Here is a 19,341-nt window from a genome sequence, read left to right as displayed (position 1 = left end):
ATTTCATCTCTGCAAAATACCAGCATCCTTCTGATCACCGTGGGCCTCCAGCATTGTTGCTTATTTACTTTTAATACTAGGCTCCTTTTCACCAGGACCAGCGTCTCTCGCGTGGCTGGAGGCAACCACCGGTAACCCCAAGCAGAAGACCTTTGCAGGCAACACGACCCTCCCCCCTGAAGAGCAGCTCAAAGTCATTGGCAACCATCTCACCCTCTTCCTTCATTCACCCCTGGACGTCTCGCTCCGTCCCCAAGTTACGGGTCCAGCTTGCTCTTTCTGTCACATTACCGCGATGAAGGGTTTAGCCTGCAGGAGACCCTGCGCCGAGCCATTTTTGAAGACACCTGATGAGGCGGGTTAATCACTGCTAAATAAACCACACCTGTAGGGACGGCACAGCCTTTGCATGGACCCTTCGGAGCCCGCCCCGTCACGGCCAGATTGCTCGCCACCAAGCGATCCTGAGAAAGGCTGGCCAGGTGATGGATCGAGCAGCGTCTACTGGCCATACCACCTTGGATACGCCTGATCTCGTCTGATCTCGGAAGCAAAGCAGGGCTGGGCTCGTACAGTACTTGGATGGGTTAACTCCTGGGAACACCGGGTGCTGTAGACCATTTTGATGACGTTTTGCCCTACTGCCCAGCTCGGCTAGCATGGAACGGCGCCTTGCCGGACACCGACCTTAAGTAACTTAGTTGATGGAAGCCCCAAGGCCTCTGAGCCAGTTGGCAGCTAAGTACGCTACCCCGCCGCCTTCACGCAGGCCTGACACAGAGCTCCTTGCCACGGCTAGGAGTGCTTATTGACTCCACAGCTCACCGTGTGGAAATGATGGTGTTAAAAGCACCCGGGGCCGTGAAGGGGCCAGGCTTTCAGCAGGTGCCCAGGGAAGGTTTTGGATGCCGGCTGCCTAGCTAGGGCCAGCAGAAGTAACATGTTTCTCTGCAAAGAAGCTTGTGTAACCAAGCCAGACGGCTGCCAAAGACCTAACCTCAGTGCAAGGAAGGCAAGGAAGGTGCGGAAGGAATTGGGGAGGGGGGTGTGATTCCTGCTAGGGCCCTGAAATCATAAAACAGGCAGGAGAGTCTGACGCATGGTGACGGAGAGGTTGTAGAGGCAGATAGGGGGTGTTGTCACGTGCGAGCACGTGTGCATGCTGGCTTGTGTGTGAGAGTGCGCTTCCTAGGTGTGGCGCGCTGCAGACAGTCAAAGGGATTGTTCCCTTTCATTAAAAGTTAATACCCGGCTGCAGCCTATTAGAAAGCAACTAACCGCGCTCTACTCACCCTACCCGGGTCTACAGGTGAGTCTCGCCTCTGCTCCCGGCCTGTGGCATTGGCCGTGAAGCTGACGTTCCGTCGACAGCGCTGCAGCCGATCAGTGAGCTCAGCGGCTCTGAGTGGGCCGTTGTGTCTACAAGACCTTTTAAGGAAGCCAGCCAAAAAATTGAAGAGAAGGTAAAGCACAAAAGGACCTGGTCTTGCTGAGCAATGGAAAGGGCAGCCGGCAGCCAGACGTCAAAGTAGAAAAGCAGCAAGTGAAAGGCTTGTCTCCGCCTACTGCCACACCACCTTGAACATGCCCGATCTTGTCTGATCTCAGAAGCTAAGCAGGGTCAGGCCTGGTTAGTACTTGGATGGGAGACCACCTGGGAATACCAGGTGCTGTAGGCTTTTGCTTTTTCCTTCCTTCCACCAGCAGGGGGCACTCTCTTCTATGCCTTTTTTCCATTCCCTTTCACAAGTGCACACATTCATTCTCTTTCTTTTTTTCATTTGCTTTCTCTCTTGCGCTATTTCATCTCTGCAAAATACCAGCATCCTTCTGATCACCGTGGGCCTCCAGCATTGTTGCTTCTTTACTTTTAATACTAGGCTCCTTTTCACCAGGACCTGCGTCTCCCGCGTGGCTGGAGGCAACCACCGGTAACCCCAAGCAGAAGACCTTTGCAGGCAACACGACCCTCCCTCATGAAGAGCAGCTCAAAGTCTCTGGCAAACATCTCACCCTCTTCCTTCATTCACCCCTGGACGTCTCGCTCCGCCCCCAAGTTACGGTTCCAGCTTGCTCTTTCTGTCACATTACCGCGATGAAGGGTTTAGCCTGCAGGAGACCCTGCACCGAGACATTTTTGAAGACACCTGATGCGGCGGGTGAATCACTGCTAAACAAACCACACCTGTAGGGACGGCACAGCCTTTGCAGGGACCCTTCGGAGCCCACCCCGTCACGGCCAGATTGCTCGCCACCAAGCGTGTTACAACTCTCCTGTTAGGTTTTTTTTTGTTTGCTGGTCACATGACCATTTTGCCTAATTAATCCGGCTCCGCCCTCTTGGCTTTGCTGGACTTCATTTGTATTTACTACTGTTGAGCTAGCTTGTTGCTCTGTTGCCGTTCTCTGTTAGTTTTGCTAGGTCTTCTGACCCCTATGCCTTTTTGTTGTGTGTTTGTCTTTGACTGCTACTATTTCTGCTAGGAGGTGTCCAACTTTTCCCAGTCCCTAGATCTTGTAGGGATCCCTCCCTCACATCTATAGGTCTGCGTTTAGACTAGCCGAGGACTTTAGCGGGTCTGATCGCAGGATCAGGTTCCCCGTTACATCATAGGGATCTAGTTTAGTTCTATTGTAGGGATAGATCTCCTTTCTTTCCATAGTCTCTGTAGCAGATCATAACAGTAATTCCAGCCATAAAAAAAAAAAAAAAAAAAATTTCTCTAAGGAAAGACCTCCAGTTTTCCATCATGGTCTCGGTGCAAGATTTGGCTCAACGCTTGCAGGGACTCTCTCTGGAGGTGACCAAGCTCCAACAACACGTGAGTAGCTGTTCTGGAGCGCATTTTGTGGAACCTAAGGTACGTCTGCCTGATCTATTTTTTGGCAAACAACAAGATTTTTTTTCTTTTAAAAATGCTTGTCTATTATATTTTCGTTTGAGACCCGGATCCTCTGGTGATGAATCACAGCGCATAGGGATCATAATGTCACTTTTGCGCAAAGATCCTCAGGGATGGGCCTTCTCTCTCCAACCTAGTGATCCGTGCTATAGATCAGTGGATAGTTTTTTTTCTGCTTTGGGTTTGTTGTACGATGATCCTGATCGTGTCTCATCTGCTGAGTCTGAATTAAGACGTTTGAGGCAGGGATCAGGTAATGTGGAAAAATATTGTTCTCACTTCCGTCGGTGGTCTGCCCAGGTGGGGTGGAATGATTCTGCTTTGAAAAGCTTGTTTCTTGCAGGGCTATGTGAAAGGGTAAAGGATTTACTGATTGCTTATCCCACACCTGGAAACTTGCAGGAGGCAATGCAATTAGCTATACGGGTGGACAGGAGACTGCGTGAAAGGGTTAATGAGAGCAAATCCTCTGCTATGTCAGCTTCGAGTCCTGAGAGGTTCTGTGCTGACAATGGAGAGCCGATGGAAATTTCGGCGATGGCACCCCGCTCTCAGGAAAAAGACCACCGACTTTCTGAAGGCTTGTGTTTCTATTGCGGAAATTCTGGTCATTTTATTAAGAGCTGTGTGCTTCGTAAGAAGAAAGAAAAAAAAATGGTCAGTCATGCTCGTATTACCTGTTTAAATTCTAAGGGAGTATTCCTATCTGCCACTACTGCTGCTCAGGATGAATTAATTGAATTTCGGGTATTTGTGGATTATGGATCTACTCTGAATGTGATTGATGGGGGATTCTTGGAAAAACTTAGATTAGAACCTAAAACTTTGTCATCCCCTATTGCTGTGGTTTCTGTCGATGGCTCTCCCTTGAAGAGTGTTACTCACAAGGTCTGTGAATTTCCCCTCACTATTAATGGTATTCATCAAGAGAATTTGGATTTGGTGGTATTGGATAATTTGCCTTCTCCAGTAATATTGGGGTTACCCTGGTTAAAATTGCACAATCCTGTACTGGATTGGTCTACCAATGAAATTAAGTCCTGGAGCCCTAAGTGTTATGACAAGTGTTGTAACGGGCGCATTGCTGCTGTGGATAGAGGGGAATTGCCTGTACCTATTCAGGATTTTTGGAGAGTTTTTTCTGAGGAGGAGTCGCAGGTTTTGCCTCCCCATAGAGACTATGATTGTACCATTGAATTTGTCCCTGGCGCGACTCTTCCTAAGAGTCGTTTATTTAATCTTACTATTCCTGAAAGAAAGGCTTTGGAAGAATACATACAGACAAGCTTGGCCGCCGGTCACATTAGGCCTTCCAAGTCTCCTGTGGCTGTTGGATTTTTTTTTGTAAAAAAAAAAGATGGCGGTTTACGTCCTTGTCTGGACTTTCGTGAGATTAATAAAATTACTGTACGCAATCCTTACCCACTGCCATTGATTCCTGATTTATTTAACCAGTTAGTGGGGGCCAAGTGGTTCTCTAAAATTGATCTCCGGGGGGCATACAATTTGTTGCGCATGAAGGAGGGTGATGAATGGAAGACTGCTTTTAACACTCCTGTGGGTCATTTTGAGAATCTGGTTATGCCTTTTAGTCTCACCAATGCTCCAGCATTTTTTCAGAATCTTATTAATGATATCCTTAGACCTTTAATCGGCAAAAATGTGGTTGTGTATTTGGATGACATTTTGATTTATTCGCCGGATCTGGAGTCTCATTGGCGGAGCGTACGTGAGGTATTACAGTTATTAATGGACAATTCGCTTTTTGCTAAGCTGGAGAAATGTGAGTTCGCTGTACAGAGAATTAGTTTTTTGGGCTACATTATCTCCAGTGAAGGTTTTGAGATGGACCCCGTTAAAGTTCAAGCTGTGCAGGAATGTCCTAGGCCTATTGGTTTGAAATCGATACAGAGGTTTTTGGGTTTCGCCAATTATTACAGAAAATTCATAAAAAAAATTTCTATTATTGTCAAACCGCTGACCGATCTCACCAGGAAAGGTGCTAATGCGGTTCAGTGGACTTCTGAGGCCATTGAAGCTTTTGTGTTTCTAAAGGAGAGGTTCACCTCTGCTCCCATCCTTATGCAGCCTGATGTGACTAAGCCGTTTTTGGTTGAGGTTGATGCTTCTTCGGTGGGGGTTGGTGCGGTGTTGTCTCAGGAAAACAAGGATGGAGTACATCCCTGTGCCTTTTTTTCAAAAAAAATTTCCGAGACTGAACCTAATTACGATATTGGTAATCGGGAATTGCTGGCGATTAAACTCGCAATTGAACACTGGCGTCATCTCTTGGAAGGTGCTGAATTTCCCATTCAGGTTTTCACTGATCATAAAAATCTGATCTATCTTGATGCTGCCAAGCGCTTGAATGCCCGTCAGGCTAGGTGGGCACTTTTTTTCTCGCGGTTTAATTTTTCCGTTACTTACATCCTGGGTACCAAGAATGTTAAAGCGGATGCTTTGTCTCGCAGCTTTTCTCCCATGGTCGGTGTTGAGGAGGAAGAGGAGACCATTTTACAAGAAGGTGTTGTGATTGCTGCTTTGGACTCCGTTTTGGAGGATGAGATTCTTAAAGCACAGGAGAATGCCCCATCTAACACTCCCCATGGGAGGTTGTTTGTGCCTAGGACCTTTAGGAGAGATTTGTTTGTTGAGTGTCATGAGTCTCGGTTGGCAGGTCATCCAGGAATTTCTGAGACCAAGAGACTTGTGGGTCGCAGTTTTTGGTGGCCTGGATGGCAGAAGGAAGTCATTAAGTGGGTGCGCCAATGTACTGTGTGTGCAAGATCCAAGTCTTCGCATGCTCCTGCTGCGGGGTTGCTTTGCCCTCTGGAGGTTCCTAGTGCACCTTGGACACATCTGGCTATGGACTTTATTACTGACCTTCCTCCCTCTGAAGGTTTCACGGTCATCTGGGTGGTCGTGGACCGTTTTAGCAAGATGTGTCACTTGGTTCCCTTCATCAAACTGCCTTGCGCTAAGACACTCGCTAAGGCCTTTGTCAAGGAGATTGTCAGACTACATGGTGTTCCTACTGACATTGTTTCTGATAGGGGACCTAAGTTCGTGGCTCGTTTTTGGCGTGCCTTTTGTGACAGGTTGGGAGTTCATTTGTCGTTTTCATCCGGATATCATCCTGAGTCTAATGGCCAGACAGAAAGGAAGAACCAGGATGTTGAGCAGTTCTTGCGTTGTTTTGTGGCAGACAATCAAGAGGGGTGGTCTGAGTTTCTGCCACTTGCTGAATTTGCTCTTAACAACCATACATCCTCTTCTGCTGGGTGTTCGCCTTTTTTTTGTTGTTCTGGGAGACATCCGTCTTTTGGGTCATTTTCCAAATTGGTTTCGGCTGTGCCTGAGGAGGAGAGTTTTTCCGGTGATTTGGAGAGAGTTTGGATGGATGTGCGTGGTAATCTTCAGGAGGCTAACAAAAAATATAAGAGGTACTTTGATAGGAAACGGCAAGAGGTTTTGTTTGCGGTTGGTGACATGGTTTGGTTGTCCTCTAAGAATCTGCAATTGAGGATTCCTTCTAAAAAATTGGGTCCCAAGTTCGTAGGGCCCTTTAAGGTACTTCAGATAGTTAACCAATCTGCTGTTAGGCTGGAGGTTCCTACGTCCTGGAGGATTAATCCGGTGTTTCATGTTTCTCTGTTGAAAAAAGCTGATGTGTCGGATGGTGACGCCTCTGCCACTGTTCCTCCGGTGGTGGAGGACGGGGAATATGAAATTTCCCGCATCCTAAATTCTAGACGGTATAGAGGGAGTTTGCAGTATCTCGTCGCTTGGAAGGGTTTCGGACCTGAGGATAACTCATGGGTGAGAGCGGATTATGTTTCTGCCCCCAGACTTGTCCGAGCGTTGCACAGGAGGTTTCCTGGTAAGCCTGGGCCTAGGGGATCCGGAGAATTCTCTTAGAAGAGGGGGTACTGTTACAACTCTCCTGTTGGGTTTTTTTTAGTTTGCTGGTCACATGACCATTTTGCCTATTTAATCCGGCTCCGCCCTCCTGGCTTTGCTGGACTTCATTTGTATTTACTACTGTTGAGCTAGCTTGTTGCTCTGTTGCCGTTCTCTGTTAGTTTTGCTAGGTCTTCTGACCCCTATGCCTTTTTGTTGTGTGTTTGTCTTTGACTGCTACTATTTCTGCTAGGAGGTGTCCAACTTTTCCCAGTCCCTAGATCTTGTAGGGATGACACCCTCACATCTATAGGTCTGCGTTCAGACTAGCCGAGGACTTTAGCGGGTCTGATCACAGGATCAGGTTCCCCGTTACATCGTAGGGATCTAGTTTAGTTCTATTGTAGGGATAGATCTCCTTTCTTTCCATACTCTCTGTAGCAGATCATAACAAAGCGATCCTGAGAAAGGCTGGCCGGGCGATGGATCAAGCAGCGTCTACTGGCCATACCACATTGGATACGCCCGATCTCTTCTGATATCGAAAGCAAAGCAGGGCTGGGCTCAGACAGTACTTGGATGGGAGACCTCCTGGGAACACCGGGTGCTGTAGACCATTTTGATGACATTTTGCCCTACTGCCCAGCTCGGCTAGCATGGAACGGCGCCTTGCCGGACACCGACCTTAAGTAACTTAGATGATGGAAGCCCCAAGGCCTCTGAGCCAGTTAGCAGCTAAGTACGCTACCCCGCCGCCTTCACGCAGGCCTGACACCGAGCTCCTTGCCACGGCTAGGAGTGCTTATTGACTCCGCAGCTCGCCGTGTGGAAATGATGGTGTTAAAAGCACCCGGGGCCGTGAAGGGGCCGTGAAGGGGCCAGGCTTTCAGCAGGTGCCCAGGGAAGGTTTTGGATGCCGGCCGCCTAGCGAGGGCCAGCAGAAGTAACATGTTTCTCTGCAAAGAAGCTTGTGTAACCAAGCCAGACGGCTGACAAAGAGCTAACCTCAGTGCAAGGAAGGCAAGGAAGGAATTGGGGAGGGGGGGGTGATTCCTGCTAGGGCCCTGAAATCATAAAACAGGCAGGAGAGTCTGACGCATGGTGACGGAGAGGTTGTAGGGGCAGATAGGGGGTGTTGTCACGTGCGAGCACGTGTGCATGCTGGCTTGTGTGTGAGAGTGCGCTTCCTAGGTGTGGCGCGCTGCAGACAGTCAAAGGGATTGTTCCCTTTCATTAAAAGTTAATCCCCGGCTGCAGGCTATTAGAAAGCAACTAACCGCGCTCTACTCACCCTACCCGGGTCTACCGGTGAGTCTCGCCTCTGCTCCCGGCCTGTGGCATTGGCCGCAAAGCTGACGTTCCGTCGACAGCGCTGCAGCCGATCAGTGAGCTCAGCGGCTCTGAGTGGGGCCTTCTGTCTACAAGACCTTTTAAGGAAGCCAGTAAAAAAATTGAAGAGAAGGGAAAGCACAAAAGGACCTGGTCTTGCTGAGCACTGAAAAGAGCAGCCGGCAGCCAGCCTTCAAAGTAGAAAATCAGCAAGTGAGAGGCTTGTCTCTGCATACGGCCATACAACCCTGAACACGCCTGATCTTGGAAGCTAAGCAGTGTTGAGCCTGGTTAGTACTTGGGTGGGAGATGACCTTGCACTACCAGGTGCTGTAGGCTTTTGCTTTTTCTTTCCTTCCACCAGCAGGGGGCACTCTCTTCTATGCCTTTTTTCCATTCCCTTTCACAAGTGCACACATTCATTCTCTTTTCTTTTTTTCATTTGCTTTCTCTCTTGCGCTATTTCATCTCTGCAAAATACCAGCATCCTTCTGATCACCGTGGGCCTCCAGCTTTGTTGCTTATTTACTTTTAATACTAGGCTCCTTTTCACCAGGACCAGCGACTCCCGCGTGGCTGGAGGCAACCACCGGTAACCCCAAGCAGAAGACCTTTGCAGGCAACACGACCCTCCCCCCTGAAGAGCAGCTCAAAGTTACTGGCAACCATCTCACCCTCTTCCTTCATTCACCCCTGGACGTCTCGCTCCGCCCCCAAGTTACGGGTCCAGCTTGCTCTTTCTGTCACATTACCGCGATGAAGTGTTTAGCCTGCAGGAGAACCTGCACCAAGCCATTTTTGAAGACACCTGATGCGGCGGGTGAATCACTGCTAAACAAACCACACCTGTAGGGACGGCACAGACTTTGCATGGACCCTTCGGAGCCCGCCCCGTCACGGCCAGATTGCTCGGCACCAAGTGATCCTGAGAAAGGCTGGCCGGGCGATGGATCGAGCAGCTTCTACTGGCCATACCATCTTGGATATGCCTGATCTCATCTGATCTCAGAAGCAAAGCAGGGCTGGGCTCAGACAGCACTTGGATGGGAGACCTCCTGGGAACTCCGGGTGCTGTAGACCATTTTGATGACGTTTTTACCTACTGCCCAGCTCGGCTAGCATGGAACGGCGCCTTGCCGGACACCGACCTTAAGTAACTTAGATGATGGAAGCCCCAAGGCCTCTGAGCCAGTTGGCAGTTAAGTACGCTACCCCGCCGCCTTCACGCAGGCCTGACACCGAGCTCCTTGCCACGGCTAGGAGTGCTTATTGACTCCGCAGCTCGCCATGTGGAAATGATGGCGTTAAAAGCACTCGGGGCCGTGAAGGAGCCAGGCTTTCAGCAGGTGCCCAGGGAAGGATTTGAATGCCGGGCGCCTAGCGAGGGCCAGCAGAAGTAACATGTTTCTCTGTAAAGAATCTTGTGTAACCAAGCCAGACGGCTGACAAAGAGCTAACCTCAGTGCAAGGAATGCAAGGAAGGTGCGGAAGGAATTGGGGAGGGGGGGTGATTCCTGCTAGGGCCCTGAAATCATAAAACAGGCAGGAGAGTCTGACGCATGGTGACGGAGCGGTTGTAGGGGCAGATAGGGGGTGTTGTCACGTACGAGCACGTGTGCATGCTGGCTTGTGTGTGAGAGTGCGCTTCCTAGGTGTGGCGCGCTGCAGACAGTCAAAGGGATTGTTCCCTTTCATTAAAAGTTAATCCCCGGCTGCAGGCTATTAGAAAGCAACTAACCGCGCTCTACTCACCCTACCCGGGTCTACCGGTGAGTCTCGCCTCTGCTACCGGCCTGTGGCATTGGCCGCGAAGCTGACGTTCCGTCGACAGCGGTGCAGCCGATCAGTGAGCTCAGCGGCTCTGAGTGAGGCCTTCTGTCTACAAGACCTTTAAAGGAAGCCAGCAAAAAAATTGAAGAGAAGGGAAAGCACAAAAGGACCTGGTCTTGCTGAGCACTGAAAAGGGCAGCCGGCAGCCAGACTTCAAAGTAGAAAAGCAGCAAGTGAGAGGCTGGTCTCTGCCTACGGCCACACCACCCTGAACACGCCAGATCTCATCTGATCTCGGAAGCTAAGCAGGGTCAGGCCTGGTTAGTACTTGGATGGGAGACTGTAAAATAATTTTCTTCCTGTATTATTTTTTTCTACTGAGGGCTTCTCAAAGTATCAATATCACGATATTCTTATAAAAATCTATTTATTCTTGGATTGTCCATTAAAAAGAATTAGATTGCAGCAGGTACATACAATAATTAGTTATAAAGTAATTGTCCATTTGTCCATAATTAGCTTAATTGTTGAGATTCACCCATCTTTCCTTGGATCCTGGATGGTAAATCATGTCTTTGTCCAGCATGTGTCCAGGCCTACATGTCATCTGCTTCTCAGCATGAAGATTCTGTGTCTTGTGGGGTGGGCAGAGCAAGAGAGCCCCCCCTTTCTGTACCATGGGCTTTTATAGCCAGTCGTATGGACACCTGTTCTACATATGGTAGTGAACCAAACATACACACACAAATAGCGCATGTCAACTAGACACGATGGCTGAGGCATAGAACTCAGAAAAATGATTATCGATTAACATTCCAAATGAATTTCCATAATTAACCATTTAACATTTCCCCCTTTTTTGAGAATAAAAGGACTTTAACTGAAAAATCTCAAAAGAAGATACATTCATCAATCATTTTTTCTTTCCTTCTTCCTTGGCAATATCATTAAATTTCCATAATAATAATAATAGTAATAATAGTATCAATATCGGTTTATTGTTATATAATGATGTGAATTCATGTTATGGTAAGCCGTGACTAATATTCATTTAATATGTATAATTATACTTCCCTATATCTAAATTGAAGCAATCGCGGGTTCAATCGTCATCATCTGATGTCATCGGGTCGTCATCTTCTTGGTTCTTTTATAACAAAGTCTTTGGATGAAAACTCCTTTGAAATAAATTACAGCATGTAGATATTGTACAGTCCATAATTGTGTTCATTATTGTTCAGTCCATAAACTGTACTCTTTATTAGAAAGATCATGTGTGTCAGTTGATAAGAAAACAAAGTCCATGGATGAAATGTAGCTTTAATATGTGTGCAGTGTCACCTGGACTTACGTTGGATCGTCTTTGGAATCTTTCGTGTGTCCGCACTGGTATCGTGTCACTTTTGGAACAGATGTGACGTCTTTGGTCAGTAAAGCAAGGGTTAACTTGACACTTTCCTGCTTTATATAGCACCATAACCAGTACTCAGTCCTTTATATACAGGACACATATGCCAGGTATTACCTGTTCACCAGTTTTCATTGAAGCGATGCAGGTGATAAGAAACCAGTGGAACGTGATGAAACTTGAACACAACACAGTACATATAGGATCATCGTCCTCTGCCATCCTGGTGATCAGTGGTGTGAATTGTATTGTATGTAATGGACACAGTCTATTATAACACTCAGCATTCACACCTGTTACCTTCTGAGACGTCCGGATATCAGTTGCTTCTTCTTGTAACTTTTGAGAATCTCTTTGATTTATAAAAATTAAAAGTCTTTATTAAGATAGAATTCATAATTGCGATGTCTTGATTGAAGTCTTCATTCCCTAATCTGATACCAAATCTGGCAGTTTTTCCTAACCTATAATATCACAGCGTACCATAGCAATCAGTAATATCCATCTAATTATTATCAAAATATTAAAATAAATTATGTTTGGAATAATAAACAATAATAGATAATAATTCATTATCAATCAAGTTCTCCATATGATAGAACATTTTTATGTCATAGGTGTAATTACCTTTTCCAACCCATAGGTGTCAGTGTATTTTGAAAAAACAAGTTTTTATATCTTTATTAAACCAATAATATCAAAGAATGTATACTCCTGAACCAAAATGAATAAATATATGAATGTATGAATGAATGAATGAATGAATAAATGAATAAATGAATTGTTGTGTTTACTCAGAAAATGTAAACATTTTTTTCCTTAGCAATATATATTTAATGAAGCAATACTCTTGTATTAGACATTACTTTATTAAATATTAATGTGTTTTCTCAATTGAGATATTGAACTCAAATAAAATCAAATGAGAATTAAAAAATGAAAAAATAGAAAAATAAGAAGTATAAAGTAAGAATAAAATTTTAAAAATGAAAAATAAAATTAAGAGTTAAAATAAGAATAAAAATAAAAATAAGGCCTTTAAATTTTAATGACAAATGCAGAGTAATTATATTCTCCATAAAAAATACCCTTATATCTCCATTATCTGGATGATTTCATATTTGTCATAACCTTGTACCACCAAAAAATATTAAATTATGCAACTTTGCATGTAATACTCTTCTTAATTATACCATAGTACCTTATTATTATGTCTTCTTTATTAAAATGTGTGGAAAATAAGTATTGATCAAAAGTGATAATGTAATCAGGATCAAAAACACATTTTCCCCCTTAATACCAAAAATATTATTTTATAAAATTTATGTATATATCAGAACCCAATTAAAAATAATTATTCTTCTAGAAATATTGTGCATAAATTTCATATCGATGAGTAGCATAGATTTGACTAAAGAGAGGTGTGTACCTATTTAGGTAACCATTAAAAATAATATTATAGTTATTCAAGAATATTATCATGTGGAAAATTATTCTAAATATAAATTTGCTTTGTAAACCATTTTGATGTGTGGTTGCCCTTATCCACTATTAGTTAAATCAAGAAATAATAATTATTAAAGAAATATAGAAATATATATATGTAGATAATACCTAATTATGTATTATAATTTCCTCAGAATTAAATATATTTTTGTACCTTCACATAAAGAAACATTTTTTTTTTCAAACATACAAACATACGAGGTCTCTGTCACATCAATCACACTTAGCAGCTGCTGATTTACTCATCTGTCACCTTCACTCTGACATTCACAGATCTGTTCAACTCAAACATTCCACATATGAAGTTTTAGATATATATATATATATTTAACCCAAAATTGTTGTATCCCAATTTATTAATGCGCATTGCCATATCAATTGAATATCTTTATATTTCTTTGAATATTCCCCAAGTACATATTATATAATATGAGAGTAAGTCACTGGAATTTCAGACACTTGAAAAAACTCTTGTCTTAGATTCTTTTTTCACTGGCTGCCCGGTCTTAAGTTACATCAGTTGAAAATAGAATGAATGGGATCCTATACTATTAGCTCAAAGTTCAAAGGCCGCAGCTGTCACACGTCATGCTCTAAAGCTACTTTAATTTGCACGAACACTTCATGCACAGAAAATATTAGCAACACAAAAGAATTAATAAGTATTACATATATATTATAGTTCAACTAGATATATTGTTATTATTTTAAAATGTTATACACATAAAATCATGCAATTTTTTCACTTCCTGTGTGAATAAAGAAATAAATCCATTTTAGAGTTCTTTGATCAAATCCTGCTTTGGAATGAAAACTCTAAGGAAATATAAGAAAATAAAATTATATATCAAATTCATACAGAAACAGATTTATTTAAATATCTTATACATATATTGGTTGGTTCTAATGTAATTCAAAATATTTCTACTTAAATTTATATATATGAAGTTCTAATTTATTAATTAATATATATATATATTTTATAAACGTATATATAAATACAATTATACGCAATCTCTACTTAGACAAGTGTATATATATATATATATATATATATATATATATATATGTGTACTATTAGAAACTATGTAACTACAATTTTACTGTATAAGATTATAAATAAATATTGAGACATTGTATTACATTTTGATACAACATTATAATTACAGTTTTTCCTTAGCCACTCCCTAAACCAAATCTTCTGTCTCTCTCAAATATCTCCAGGAACGCCCTATTTTTGAAAGACATTTTTCTATCCTTCAAAACCTCAGAGAACTGCCTGTTCTTCTGTCGACATTCCATGACGTCACTGTGAGTTGGTCGTCTCACCTGTCTCAGTCCATCAGTTTCAGCCATTTTCCTTTTTAGAGATTCACAGTTCTGACTGAGAATTAACTCATTCTGTGGAGAGATGGATCTTTGCACTGGCTGATATGGCTTATAACATATATGAAATCTTCTGCATATTTGATAGAGTTCACTATGGGGATGACTCAGTCTAGGAGAGTTTGATATTGGCTTTTGGTAAGATTTTACCTTTCCTGGTTTTATAAATTTAGCTTGATTTATTTTCTTCTCACGATTCTCATGTTTTCTAACAAAATCCAGCATCTGCGCACATTCAAATAATGAATTTTTTTGTGATGCCATAACTTGGGAAACTGAATTTAGGAATTTGAATTTTTGTACAAAAATTGTTATCATATGTTGTACTTTTCCATTTTTGATGAGAGCTTTGTACAACCGTTCAAATATGGACACGAATGTATATGTACATTCCTTCCTACCAATCCTTAGTTTCTGCAGATCTTCTATGTTGGGAAAATCCTTTGTGACACAATAAATCAAATATCTTAATCTGTCCGAATCATTTTCCCATCCATTAGGAGAGTCATTTTCACAGGGCATTAAATGTAAACGTCTGGACAATGTCACAGGAATCCATATTTTAAATAATTGATTCCTCTCCTCATTGGATAAATCAAACTTATCAGAGAAGCTCTCAAATGTCTCTGAATTTCTACAGGCATGGATTTTGACATCCTATTTTGGCATGATTTTGTATAATTTCAGCAAATTTTTCCTCATTTTAATTTGGAGTTGAGCTTGGGTAATTCCAGGATTCTCTGATATTTTTTAGTGGCTCTTGTACGTCCGTTCCTCCTACGTCACTCACGTCTCCTACCACATCACCTAGTATGTCGGTTTCTCGTATGTCAGTCATGTCTCCTCCCATGTCAGGTTTCTGTATGTCCGTCTCTTGGTCAGACCCAAGGTCACCTTCAGTTACAGACACGTGTCTTACTTCTTGTTCATTTTCCACATTACAGTCTGAATCAGTATCATCGTCTGACACTTCTACACTATTTTCCTGCTTAGAAATCTCTAACACAAGACTATGAAAAAAATCTACCAAATGTAGAATATTTCTCAATTTCTGTTAGTCTCTATTTACCAATTTAGAAGTTAACTGTAAATTCAGCAATTCACATTCTTTGTATAAACTGAGCCACAAAACTTCTATGTCATCTCCTACATTAACTTTGAAATTAATATTACTTTGTTTAGCAAAAGAAGAAATTATATCCTTATTTTGCTTACCTTAAGATTCCTTGGCTTCTCTTTATCAGCACATCCTGTCTTCAGTTCGTCTGATTCTTTTACTGTGTGATACTGTTCCTTGTTAGTACCTCTGCTTCCTGTCTTTCCTCAATCTGTAGGTCCTTTCTGCTTCTCGTGACAAACTAGTGAATTTACTGACACGTGAACAACAACTGTTCAGCTCGTCAGGACTCCCCCCTTGTTCACGGAAGAAATTCACTTACTTAATTTAAAAAACAAAAAAACAGGACTGGCTGGCTCACCATTGTAAAATAATACTCTTCCTGTATTATTTTTTTCTACTGAGGACTTCTCAAAGTATCAATATCACGATATTCTTATAAAAAAATGTATCTCTTTATTCTTGGATTGTTCATTAAAAAGAATCAGATTGCAGCAGGTATATACAATAATTAGTTATAAAGTAATTGTCCATTTGTCCATAATTAGCTTAATTGTTGAGATTCACCCATCTTTCCTTGGATCCTGGCTGGTAAATCATGTCTTTGTCCAGCATGTGTCCAGGCCTACATGTCATCTGCTTCTCAGCATGAAGATTCTGTGTCTTGTGGGGTGGGCAGAGCAAGAGAGCCCCCCGTTTCTGTACCATGGGCTTTTATAGCCAGTCGTATGGACACCTGTTCTACATATGGTAGTGAACCAAAAATACACAAACAAATAGCGCATGTCAACTAGACACGATGGCTGAGGCATAGAACTCAGAAAAATGATTATCGATTAACATTCCAAATGAATTTCCATAATTAACCATTTAACAGAGACCGCCTGGGAATGCCAGGTGCTGTAGGCTTTTGCTTTTTCCTTCCTTCCACCAGCAGGGGGCACTCTCTTCTATGCCTTTTTTCCATTCCCTTTCACAAGTGCACACATTCATTCTCTTTTCTTTTTTTCATTTGCTTTCTCTCTTGCGCTATTTCATCTCTGCATAATACCAGCATCCTTCTGATCACCGTGGGCCTCCAGCATTGTTGCTTAATTACTTTTAATACTAGGCTCCTTTTCACCAGGACCAGCGTCTCCCGGGTGGCTGGAGGCAACCACCGGTAACCCCAAGCAGAAGACCTTTGCAGGCAACACGACCCTCCCCCCTGAAGAGCAGCTCAAAGTCACTGGCAACCATCTCACCCTCTTCCTTCATTCACCCCTGGACATCTTGCTCCGCCCCCAAGTTACGGGTCCAGCTTGCTCTTTCTGTCACATTACAGCGATGAAGGGTTTAGCCTGCAGGAGACCCTGCGCCGAGCCATTTTTGAAGACACCTGATGCGGCGGGTGAATCACTGATAAACAAACCACACCTGTAGGGATGGCACAGCTTTTGCATGGACCCTTCGGAGCCCGCCCCGTCACGGCCAGATTGCTCGCCACCAAGCGATCCTGAGAAAGGCTGGCCGGGTGATGGATCAAGCAGCGTCTACTGGCCATACCACCTTGGATACGCATGATCTCGTCTGATCTCGGAAGCAAAGCATGGCTGGGCTCGGACAGTTCTTGGATGGGATACCTCCTGGGAACACCGGGTGCTGTAGACTGTTTTGATGACGTTTTGCCCTACTGCCCAGCTCGGCTAGCATGGAACGGCGCCTTACCGGACACCGACCTTAAGTAACTTAGATGATGGAAGCCCCAAGGCCTCTGAGCCAGTTGGCAGCTAAGTACGCTACCCCGCCGCCTTCACGCAGGCCTGACACCGAGCTCCTTGCCACGGCTAGGAGTGCTTATTGACTCCGCAGCTCGCCGTGTGGAAATGATGGCGTTAAAAGCACCCGGTGCCGTGAAGGGGCCAGGCTTTCAGCAGGTCCCCAGGGAGGGCTTTGGATGCCGGCCGCCTAGCGAGGGCCAGCAGAAGTAACATGTTTCTCTGCAAAGAAGCTTGTGTAACCAAGCCAGACGGCTGACAAAGAGCTATCCTCAGTTCAATGAAGGCAAGGAAGGTGTGGAAGGAATTGGGGAGGGGGGGGTGATTCCTGCTAAGGCCCTGAAATCATAAAACAGGCAGGAGAGTCTGACGCATGGTGACGGAGCGGTTGTAGGGGCACATAGGGGGTGTTGTCACGTGCAAGCACGTGTGCATGCTGGCTTGTGTGTGAGAGTGCGCATCCTAGGTGTGGCGCACTGCAGACAGTCAAAGGGATTGTTCCCTTTCATTAAAAGTTAATCCCCGGCTGCAGGCTATTAGAAAGCAACTAACCGGGCTCTACTCACCCTACCCGGGTCTACCGGTGAGTCTCGCCTCTGCTCCCGGCCTGTAGCATTGGCCGTGAAGCTGACGTTCCGTCGACAGCGCTGCAGCCGATCAGTGAGCTCAGCGGCTCTGAGTGGGGCGTTGTGTCTACAAGACCTTTTAAGGAAGCCAGCAAAAAAATTGAAGAGAAGGGAAAGCACAAAAGGACCTGGTCTTGCTGAGCACTGGAAGGTGCAGCCGGCAGCCAGACTTCAAAGTAGAAAAGCAGCGAGTGAGAAGCTTGTCTCTGCCTAAGGCCACACCACCCTGAACATGCCTGATATTGGAAGCTAAGCAGGGTTGGGCCTGGTTAGTACTTGGATGGGAGACCGCCTGGGAATACCAGGTGCTGTAGGCTTTAGCTTTTTCCTTCCTTCCACCAGCAGGGGGCACTCTCTTCTATGCCTTTTTTCCATTCCCTTTCACAAGTGCACACATTCATTCTCTTTTCTTTTTTTCATTTGCTTTCTCTCTTGCGCTATTTCATCTCTGCAAATTACCAGCATCCTTCTGATCACCGTGGGCCTCCAGCATTGTTGCTTCTTTACTTTTAATACTAGGCTCCTTTTCACCAGGACCAGCGTCTCTCGCGTGGCTGGAAGCAACCACCGGTAACTCCAAGCAGAAGACCTTTGCAGGCAACACGACCCTCCCCCTTGAAGAGCAGCTCAAAGTCACTGGCAACCATCTCACCCTCTTCCTTCATTCACCCCTGGACGTCTCGCTCCGCCCCCAAGTTACGGGTCCAGCTTGCTCTTTCTGTCACATTACCGCGATGAAGGGTTTAGCCTGCAGGAGACCCTGCGCCGAGACATTTTAGAAGACACCTGATGCGGCGGGTGAATCACTGATAAACAAACCACACCTGTAGGGACGGCACAGCCTTTGCATGGACCCTTCGGAGCCCGCCCCGTCACGGCCAGATTGCTCGCCACCAAGCGATCCTGAGAAAGGCTGGCCGGGCGATGGTTTGAGCAGCGTCTACTGGCCATACCACCTTTGATACGCCTGATCTCGTCTGATCTCAGAAGCAAAGCAGGGCTGGGCTCGGACAGTACTTGGATGGGATACCTCCTGGGAACACCGAGTGCTGTAGACCATTTTGATGACGTTTTGCCCTACTGCCCAGCTCGGCTAGCATGGAACGGCGCCTTGCCGGACACCGACCATAAGTAACTTAGATCAGAGTTCCCCAACTCCAGTCCTCAAGGCCCACCAACAGGTCATGTTTTCAGAATTTCCTTAGTATTGCTCAGGTGATAATTACATCACCTGCACAGGCAATAATTACATCACCAGTCAAATACTAAGGAAATCCTGAAAACATGATCTGTTGATGGGCCTTGAGGACTGGAGTTGGGGAACACCAACTTAGATGATGGAAGCCCCAAGGCCTCTGAGACAGTTGGCAGCTAAGTACGCTACCCCGCCGCTCTTCACGCAGGCTTGACACCGAGCTCCTTGCCACGGCTAGGAGTGCTTATTGACTCCGCAGCTCGCCGTGTGGAAATGATGTCGTTAAAAGCACCCGGGGCCGTGAAGGGGCCAGGCTTTCAGCAGGTGCCCAGGGAAGGTTTTGGATGCCGGCCGTCTAGCGAGGGCCAGCAGAAGTAACATGTTTCTCTGCAAAGAAGCTTGTGTAACCAAGCCAGACGGCTGACAAAGAGCTAACCTCAGTGC

The 19,341-nt window shown here is 44.8% G+C and overlaps 1 non-coding gene and 6 pseudogenes across 1 annotated transcript; all 7 read left to right on the top strand.

The window, feature by feature from the left end:
* Positions 1-499: 499 nt before the first annotated feature.
* LOC141268659 (5S ribosomal RNA) lies at positions 500-619 on the top strand (annotated as a pseudogene).
* A 941-nt stretch (positions 620-1,560) lies between these two features.
* On the top strand, positions 1,561-1,679 carry LOC141267682 (5S ribosomal RNA; annotated as a pseudogene).
* Positions 1,680-7,299: 5,620 nt separating this feature from the next.
* LOC141269533 (5S ribosomal RNA) lies at positions 7,300-7,419 on the top strand (annotated as a pseudogene).
* A 1,673-nt stretch (positions 7,420-9,092) lies between these two features.
* LOC141269472 (5S ribosomal RNA) lies at positions 9,093-9,212 on the top strand (annotated as a pseudogene).
* Positions 9,213-16,849: 7,637 nt separating this feature from the next.
* LOC141269243 (5S ribosomal RNA) lies at positions 16,850-16,969 on the top strand (annotated as a pseudogene).
* A 941-nt stretch (positions 16,970-17,910) lies between these two features.
* Positions 17,911-18,019, top strand: LOC141269690 (5S ribosomal RNA; annotated as a pseudogene).
* Positions 18,020-18,640: 621 nt separating this feature from the next.
* On the top strand, positions 18,641-18,760 carry LOC141267257 (5S ribosomal RNA). Its single transcript, XR_012321266.1, has one exon. It is a non-coding gene; the product is annotated as a 5S ribosomal RNA (ribosomal RNA).
* Positions 18,761-19,341: the final 581 nt, after the last annotated feature.

Source organism: Phyllobates terribilis, unplaced genomic scaffold (assembly GCF_046119375.1).
Source record: "Phyllobates terribilis strain yellow unplaced genomic scaffold, ASM4611937v1 Scaffold_4__5_contigs__length_816908805, whole genome shotgun sequence".
In the NCBI taxonomy this organism is placed as follows: domain Eukaryota; kingdom Metazoa; phylum Chordata; class Amphibia; order Anura; family Dendrobatidae; genus Phyllobates; species Phyllobates terribilis.
This window is presented reverse-complemented; position numbering and strand designations above follow the sequence as displayed.